At 42.4% G+C, this 9803-nt stretch overlaps 1 long non-coding RNA gene across 1 annotated transcript; it reads left to right on the forward strand.

The window, feature by feature from the left end:
• The first annotated feature begins 6226 nt into the window (after positions 1 to 6226).
• On the forward strand, positions 6227 to 9263 carry LOC141021464 (uncharacterized). The gene is made up of 2 exons (XR_012182768.1): positions 6227 to 8026; positions 8798 to 9263. It is a non-coding gene; the product is annotated as an uncharacterized lncRNA (long non-coding RNA).
• The last annotated feature ends 540 nt before the right edge of the window (positions 9264 to 9803 follow it).

The raw sequence follows: 9803 nt of genomic DNA on the forward strand, positions 1-9803 counted from the left end.
GTTCCAGGGGTGTGGTTCGAGGCGGTCATCGGTCGGGTTGCGAATGCGATACGCTCCTCCTACTAACACTTAATCAATTATGAAAGGGCCCTCCCACTTGGGCGAGAGTTTGTTCTTTTGCTTCTCTGGGAGGCGGAGGACGAGTTCTCAACGTTGTATGCCTTCGCCCGAACTTCCCTGCTTTGGTAGCGTCGAGCCTGTTGTTGGTAAAACATAGAACGAGCCCGAGCTACGTCCCTTTCTTCTTCCAGGGCATCTAGGTCATCCTACCGATCCAACTTGGCTTCTTTTTCGTCGTACATGTGTACTCGAGGTGTGCCGTGAATGATATCACAAGGGAGGACTGCTTTTGCGTCGTAGACCATGAATAAGGGTATGTATCCTGTTGATCGGTTAGGGTTAGTGCATAGTCCCCATAGTACAGAGTCAAGCTCCTCCACCCAGTGACAATCAGATTGTTGCAAGGAACGAACTAGGCGAGGTTTCATGCCGCTCATGATTAGTTCATTTGCCCGCTCAACATGTCCGTTGGTCTACGGGTGGTACACCGAGGCATATTCGAGCTTAATGCCCATAGTAGCACACTAGTCCTTGACCTCCTGGGCCGTGAAATTGGATCCATTATCCATGATGATACTGTGCGGGACACCGTAACAGTGTGATAACCCACAAGTATATGGGATCGCAATAGTTTTCGAGGGTAGAGTATTCAACCCAAATTTATAGATTCGACACAAGGGGAGCCAAAGAATACTTGCAAGTATTAGCAGTTGAGTTGTCAATTCAACCACACTTGGAGATTAATTATCTGCAGTAAAGTGATTAGTAGCAAAGTAGTATGATAGTTTGATGGTAGTAGCAGCAGCAATAGTAACGGTAACAGTGATAGCAGTAATTTTGTAGCAAGTGTAACAGTAACGATAGCAGTAGTAACTTAGCAAGAACAATATAAGGCAATTCGTAGGCATTGGATTGGTGACTTGTTGGATGATATTCATCATGTGACAGTTATAACCTAGGGCGATATGGCACTACCTCCAGTTCATAAATATAATGTAGGCATGTATTCCGTAAATAGTCATACGTGCTTATGGAAAGAACTTGCATGCCATCTTTTGTCCTACCCTCCCATGGCAGCGTCCTATTGGAAACTAAGGGATATTAAGGCCTCCTTTTAATAGAGAACCGGAACAAAGCATTCACACACGGTGAATACATGAACTCCTCAAACTACGGTCATCACCGGGAGTGGTCCCGACTATTGTCACACCGGGGTTGCTGGATCATAACACGTAGTAGGTGACTATAAATTGCAAGATCTGATCTAGAACATAGATATAATGGTGATAACATAAATAGTTCAGATCTGAAATCATGGCACCCGGGCCCAAAGTGACAAGCATTAAGCATGGCAAAGTCATAGCAACATCAATCTCAGAGCATAGTGGATACTAGGGATCAAGCCCTAACAAAACTAACTAGATTACATGATGAATCTCATCCAACTCCTCACCGACCAGCGAGCCTACGAAGGAATTACTCACTCCCGGCGGGGAGCATCATGGAATTGGCGATGGAGAAGGGTTGGTGATGACGAAGATTGAAGTTCCCCCTCTCCGGAGCCCCAAACGAACTCCAGATCTGGCCTCCCGATGAAGAACAGGAGGTGACGGCGGCGTTACGAAAAGCGTTACGAAAAGTAGATATGTTGGAGACGTATCAACTCCCCCAAGCTTAAACCTTTGCTTGTCCTCAAGCAATTCAGTTGATAAACTGAAAGTGAAAAAGAAAAACTTTTACGAACTCTTTTGCTCTTGTTTTTATAAATAAGCTTAAACAACACCCATGTTTTCAGCCAGTATTATAACTAACCATGTCAACAATAACTCTTAAAAATTATATTAACTCATATCAATGACATAATCAGCTAGCGAGCAATAATAAAATATCTCAAACAACAACATGTTATCAAAACAACCATGATATAGTATGACAATAGTGGTATCTCGCTAGCCCTTTCTGAGACCGCAAAACATAAATGTAGAGCACCTCCAAAGTTCAAGCAGCGACTAAACATTGTAATTCATGGTAGAAAATGTCAAGTCATGATGCACCCAACATTAGCTACACACAATGCATCAGCATGACAGTAGTGCTCTTAGGTTCTGGCGCCTATTTTAGAAGGTGATGACACAACATAAAAGTAAATAGATAGTCCCTTCACAGAGGAAGCATTGATTTGCAGCAGTGCCAGAGCTCAAGTTTTTAAAACAGAGGTAATTGAAATTTTGAGAAATGCACCCTTCTTGTTTACTTTGCTATCATCAGTTATCAATATCTTCCATGCTAAACACGCTAGTGGCGGTTCCCAAGCGATAAAGTAAAGGTTATGACTCCGTTGGAGTTTTTGTTTGATTATTTGTAAGCTCTTTTCTTTTTGCATTTTGGGACTGGGAATCCCTATTACGGCCCTTTTCTCGTGCAATGGTGAGTGAATAAACACTCATCCTAAGAATAACCCGCTTAGCATGGAAGATACCGACTACCTCCTGTCGTTCCATGAACGATCCAGGCACATAAAAAGGATATATATTTGAAGTTTTTAGAGATGGCACATGCAAATTTACTTAGGACGACAGGGTAATACCGCATATAGGTAGGTATGGTTGACTCATCTGGAATAACTTGGGTTCAAGGTTTTTGATGTACAAGCAGAATTCCCACTTAGTACAGGTGAAGGCTAGCAAATAGGTTGAGAAGCGGCCAGCTAGAGAGCATCAATGGTCATGAACATGCATTATGCATAAGTAACATTGACACTAGCATGAGTAGGATATGAACACTATGAACATAAATATCATAGAGGCTATGTTGGTTTTGATTCAACTACATGCATGAACATGTGGCAAGTCAAGCCACTCGAACATTCAGAGGAGGATACCATATCATCATACTACATCACAATCATTTTAATGCAATGTTGACATCCAAGATAAATCATTATCCACTCCTAGCTACTTATGCATAGCATGAGAAACTATAATCTCTAATTGTCATTGCAAACATGTTTAATCATAATGGGCTGAATCATGGATACTAGGTTAAACATATTTACAAAAACAGAACAAGTCGAGTTCATACCCGTTTCTCTCTGCCACGACCAGTTCATCAAATGTCGTCATTATTGCCTTTCACTTGCACGGCCGAATGATATGACAATATAATAATAGTGCAAGAATGTCGTGGACTAAGCTGGAATCTGCAAACAATTTATTCAACAGGAGAAGATAAGGTAAAATGGGCTCTTTGTTAGATTAACAATAATGCAAATGAGAGCCACTCAACTTTTTCATCGTGGTCTTCTCCTCGGTATGACTCAAATAAAGGGAAAATAAATTCAGAGAAACACACTAAAATATTTTTGGAGTTTTTGGTTTTCTTGAACAAGCAAATAAAAAGGAAAAGCAAAAACGAGAAAAACTATTTACACGGGAAAGCTCCCAACAAGCAAAAGAAGAACAAGGAAATCTTTTTGGATTTTCTTTTTAGTGCTACAGTTAACTATTCTAGAAAGAAAAATAAAAAAGAAGTAGGAAATATTTTTGGGTTTTCTTTTCAAACACACAAAAAGAAAGTGAGAAAGTAAACTTAACACGGATAATACAATGAAAAAGAGTGAACACCGACAACTGGAATGAAATGTGTGAACATGAATGTAATATCAGTGGAAATATGTACTCCCCCAAGCTTAGGATTTTGGCCTAACTTGGTAATCAGTAGTCGAAGAAAGCATGGGGTCCCATGTTGAAATGCTGAGGAGCGGGCACCTGTGGATCCCACTGCTGAAGTTCAGCCTCTGCTTCAGCTAGGTTGTTCCGGTAGACAATGATGTCCGCATGCATAATCCTATATCCGCCCCTGGCAATAGTATCAAACGAAGCAGGTGCAGGCAATGGAATAATATCATGAGTGTTCACACTGAAAACCAGGTTACAAGGAATAGGAATGTTAGGGTAATCGCCTGCAATAAACTGGTGGTGTTCCATAGCCGCGCGGTCTAGGTGAACCTTGGGCAAGGGATAATCATGTTGACGTATCTGAATGTTAAAGCGACTAGCCAAGCGAGTAGCGTAAATACCACCATGTATTTTGCCCTTGGATTTATTAATATGGAGGTGACGTGCCACAATAGCTCCCAAGCTATAAGTGGTGTCGCCTTGGAGTGCACGGCGTAAAACAACAAGGTCTGGGGCACTGAGTGCACCCACCTTCTCTCTAGCAATCAAGAACTTTGCAATGAATAGAGCAAAATAATGAACGGCGGGAAAATGCAAGCTAGTAGCGATAAAAACCCTCGAAGTCTACAAGCCTAGGCTCTGCTAAACACCCATAGGAAGGTGTTGGGGAACGTAGCATGCAATTTCAAAAGTTTTCCTACGATCACGCAAGATCTATCTAGGAGATGCATAACAACGAGAGGGGGAGAGTGTGTCCATGTACCCTCATTGACCGAAAGTGAAAGCGTTAGGTTAACACGGTTGATGTAGTCGAACGTCTTCACGATCCAACCGATCTAGTACCGAACGTACGACACCTCCAAGTTCAGCACACGTTCAGCTCGATGACGTCCCTCAAACTCTTGATCTAGTAGAGGGTCAAGGGAGAGTTTCGTCAGCACGACGGCATGGTGACGGTGATGGTGATGTGATCCGCGCAGGGCTTCACCTAAGCACTACGACGCTATGACCGGAGGAGTAAACTGTGGAGGGCGGCACCGCACACGGCTAAGAGAACCACTGTTGTGCTTTGGGGTGCCTTGCCCCCATATATAAAGGAGGAGGGGAGGAGGCGGCCGCCTATAGGGGGCACGCCAAGGGGGGAGTCCTACTAGGACTCCTAGTCCTAGTAGGATTCCCCCTTCCTTTTCTGGAGTGGGAAAGGGGGGAGGAGAGAGGGAGAGGGAGAAGGAAAGGGGGGCCGCGCCCCCTTCCCCTTGTTCAATTCGGACATCCCATGGGGGGGCGCCACCCCTTGTGGGCTCCCCTCTCTCTCCCCTATTGCCCATGTTGGCCCATTACTCTCCCGGGGGTTCCGGTAACCCCTCGGTACTCCGAAAAATGTCTGAACCACTCCGAAACCATTCCGGTGTCGATGGCTTGTTTGGCTGGATGTTTGTACATGACTAGAAAGAATGGTGTCGATGGCTGTGGCGGATGCCAATGCTGGGAGATTCAGGGTCCCCCGTCCTGGTAGTTATTACTATCACGTAGCGTGGTCTGATCTGTAATAGGGTTGAGGGAGACACCCTTTTGGCTACCTGGTAAGGTAGCCCACTTGGATCTACTTTAGCTCCATGCTTTATTAATGACCACTTTACTGTGATATAAAACCCTTATGTGGATTAGCATCAATTCCATGATTCACCTAGCATAGTTATGTGAAATAGTCACGCAGTGTGTCAAAATCGTACAAAAAATTCAAATAAATGGGCCTGTGTTGAAACTGCAGCATTGCTACTTGCTTTGTTAAGACAAATGTTAATGTTGATGCACATGGACTGTCCATTGAAGTGCACTTCCACAGTTGCAGCACTGCTATTTCCAAGATGTACTTCAAATGGTTATTCGATTCCATTCACATGATTGTTTGATTCCATAGCTGCAGGGCTTTGATTAGGCATGTGATTCATTTCTTGAAGGTCTCAAAATTGGAGATTTGTTAAGAGTCAAGATGGTGTTAAGGTAGCCAATTGATCTACTGTACCTCCAGGCTTTATTAATGGCCAGCTTACTTACTGTGATATGCTCCCTCCGTTCCTAAATATTTGTCATTTTAAAGATTTCAAATGGACTACCACATATGGATGTATATAGACATATTTAGAGTGTAGATTCACTCATTGTGCTTTGTATGTAGTCACTTGTTGAAATCTCTAGAAAGACAAATATTTAGGAACGGAGGGAGTATAACACTTATGTTGATTGACATCAACTACATGATTCAACTAGCATAGTGATGTGAAATATTCATGCAATGTGTCGAAACTGTTCCAAAAAGTCAAATAAATGGACCTGCGTCGAATGTGTAGGGCTGCTACTTACTTGGATGTACAGCGGCCAGCAACCGGATGAGGCTGACAGCAAAAGGAAGGGTTCTCGAGGTCTAGTCCTTCTCCACCGGCAGAGAGGAGCCTCCTTCTCATGGTCCACATGTTTGCCCCAGCCCTGCCAGCGCTGACCCCATGGAAGGTCCCTTCCCCCTCTCTTCTCTCTCTTCGGTTCCTTCTTTGTTCTAGGCCCAGTCAGTTTATTTTTGTTCTTTCTCTCTTTCCAATTTAAACATGAGCATGGGCAAATTCTGTACATATGTGGCTCACTAGTAGGAGATTTTTGTGGCTGTGATTAGGGAGGAATATTGCACAATTACCCGAGCCAGTGCCTTGTATTTAGGTGCATCCTTCCTCTGTTAATCAAATTAGGTGCCTGCAAGTCTGGTGCCATGTATCAAATCCTCCCTCCAAAGTGGATGGCTGCTCTTCCTGCTACACATAGATCTTTTTTTAAATAGTTCTGCACTATGCATATATCTGATGTTCTGTTTAGGTTTGAGATGGGGGTTGTTTGTCAGTTTCCATTTATATGTGCTGCTCTTCTTTGTGACACTGTAGGTTCCTTCTTATGTTGAAAGACTAGGCAGGTTTTTTCTTTGTGTCAATGAAAGTAAGTATGAGTATTAGATGTTGGATGGTGTCTGCCCTCAATAAAGAAAAGATAACTAGATGCATGCAGTTCCGTTTGGCTTTTGATACGCTCAGAATAAACCCTAGCAAGCGGCGGCAGCGTCTCTATTGTTATATGCTTAGTTTTTAAGTACATGAACCTAAAGTCTAAGAGATAGGCTCATTCAGGAAATGTACAATGTCTCTTTTTCAATTCCTAATCTTTTTTCATATTTAACATTCCCAATTTTTTGCATGGTTCAAATTGATGACGATTTTTTGGGTGTCTAACTGATCTTGATATAGCTAATAGGTTCCTGCTACTACTTTTAGCATTGTCCAATAAAGTTCATGCATGTCAAACCCTGCTGACTAGAATTAGTTGTATGGAAGAGAAGATTTTGCAATGTCCGTACTAATTGCTCATCAATTCCATTGTCATCTTTCTTTAGTTAAAATAAATTGGTGGTCTACATGACATAACACATCAGTTTGTACTACCAAATAAGTGATCCCTTTTTTGTCTCAGTAGATTTGGTGGGATAATCGAACACTATTGTTAGATGTTGTTTCGTTCTCAAGTACACAAACCTAAATCCTAGGAGGACTATACAGGCTCAATGAGAAAACATATAATGTTCCTTCCAATCTCTAATACTTTTTCATATGTCATATTTAAATTGGGCCCTTTTCAAAATAGACCTCTATTTTTTTGAACAGTTCAAATTGATGATCATTTTTTTAACTGCATGACTGATCTTGACATAGCTTATAGGTTCTTTCCACTACTATTAGTATCATCCGATAAAGTACGCCTGTGTCTAACCCTATCAACTAGAATGAGAGTATGGAAGAGAAGGTTTGGCAACGAATGTACTAATTCCTCAACAATTTCGTTGGCCTCTTTTTCAGTTGGAAACATTCAACTGGTGTAATGCTGCTTGCTTTAAATCTTGTAAATACATGAAAGGAGGTTATTATTAGGACAGGACCATGCTAGTCTGTGTCGCCCACCTGGGCCAGGACACCTCCTTGTTGTGCTCCTATATATACTCATTCTAGCCACTTGACCCTATTGTATTTTGCTGCAGAGATGAGCAACCGGACGAAGCAGCAGGTCATCATGGGTGGGGTGGGCCCCATGATAGCAAATATGATGAAGAAGACGAATGGGATCGATGCCGCTTTCGGGACCACGGAGCTGTATGGCACAAGTTTGGCGGCAAAGCAACTCTGCCTGCTCTGGCGCACACTCTGATGTCGCCTGTCCTGGCCCCTGTGGCCGCTTCATCTTTGGTTCTATCATAGGTAAGACACCGGTTCCTCTCCTTTCCTCTCCTCATGCTCTTTGTACCCATGACCATCAAGCCATGGCTAATGAAATGAATAAAGGTCATATACATTTTTTAATAGTACCGGAAAGCTTGGCTCTTTTTAGTGATTAAGTATTGAAGCAATAAAAGTTATCAACTTTCATTGTTTTATATGCCCTCAACGAGCGTGGGTTGATGTCTCTGTGGTGCTGGCCATTGAGGCAATGATTTAGTGTCCAGATTTGTGGTGGTGGTTTTCCGGCCACCTCAATCAAGTGACTATTATGATCTTGCTTGTGACAGTAGTATGCTTTTCACTTGGAAACACTTCTTAGGATTAGGATTCAGGTGCTACTCCCTCCGTCCGTAAAAGCTTGTCCCTCAAATGGGTCTATCTAGCACCAAGTTAGTGCTAGATACATCCATTTGAGGGACAAGCTTGGGATAAGCTTTTTCGGACGAAGGGAGTAGTTGGTAACATTAATCCTACCAAGTATCAACTCGAATGAGAGTATGGAAGAGATGGTTTCACAATGATTGTATTAATCTCTCAACAATTTCATTGCCTTCTTTCTTTAGTTGCAAACTTTCAACTGGTCTAGTGCTGCTTGCTTTAAATCTTGTAAATACATGAAGGAGGTTATTATTAGGACAGGGCCATGTTTGCCTACTTGTTGTTTGCTTTTAAGCTGTGTGGTTGCTGTAGCAAACATTGTTGTTGTGCTCCTTCATATAGCCACTTTGACCCTGTTGTGTGTTGATGCAGATGAGCAACTTGGCGAAGCAGCGGGCCAGCCCCAAGGTGTGGTGGGCCCCATGATAGCGAAGATGATGGCGAAGGAGAATGGGTCCCGGTGAACATCCCATGATCGACGTTGCTTCCGAGGCCATGGCGGCATCTGGCAGAAGTTTGGCCGGCTAAGCAGCTCCACCTCCTTTGGCGCACGCACTGACGTCTCCTGCTCTGCCCCTCTGGTGGCTGCTTCCTCTTTGGTTCCGAATAGGTAATTCCTTGCTCCCCCCTTTGCTCTCCCTCATGCTCTCTGTGCCCACGACCATCGAGCGGTGGCTAATGTAATGAATAAAGGTCATATAAATATATTTCTTCTTTATAGTATCTGAGAGCTTGGTTCTTTTTAGTAAGTAATTATTGAAACAATAAAGCAGTATCAAATTTTGTTGTTTTATGCTCTAAACGAGCCATGGCCTGATGTCTTGCTATGGTGCTGGCATTGACATGATGATTTAGTGTTTGGTTCTATGGTGGTGGTCTTGCGGCCACCAGAATTATGTGATTAGTATGATATTACTTGTGACAGCAGTATACTTTTCACATCGAAACACGCTATCCTTTCATTGAAAAGTGAAATATTTGCGATTTTTATCCCTATGTTATTGGATGTCTTGCGATTCCTTAAAACTGTTCTTATGTTTAGGCATAATGGATGATACTTCCTCACGTATTCCTTCTAAACATCATTCTGCTAGCATCTATACTTTTTCGTCTTTCCAGGAGATTTAACATGATGCATTTACACACAAGGGAATTTAAATTATGTCTCATCTGTACAGAAGGTTCACTGAATAGATAAGTTTTAGAGACATATCTTACGATTATAAGTTTCGGGAAACATCAAGCTGCATTTTAGCACAGATATTCAGTTACACTATCAGTATTGTTGGACTATACTTGAAGAGCTTGAAGGAAAAATGCCCTAGAGGCAATAATAAAGTTGTTATTTATATTTCCTTATATCATGATAAATGTTTAT

Source organism: Aegilops tauschii, chromosome 4, assembly GCF_002575655.3.
Source record: "Aegilops tauschii subsp. strangulata cultivar AL8/78 chromosome 4, Aet v6.0, whole genome shotgun sequence".
Taxonomy (NCBI): domain Eukaryota; kingdom Viridiplantae; phylum Streptophyta; class Magnoliopsida; order Poales; family Poaceae; genus Aegilops; species Aegilops tauschii.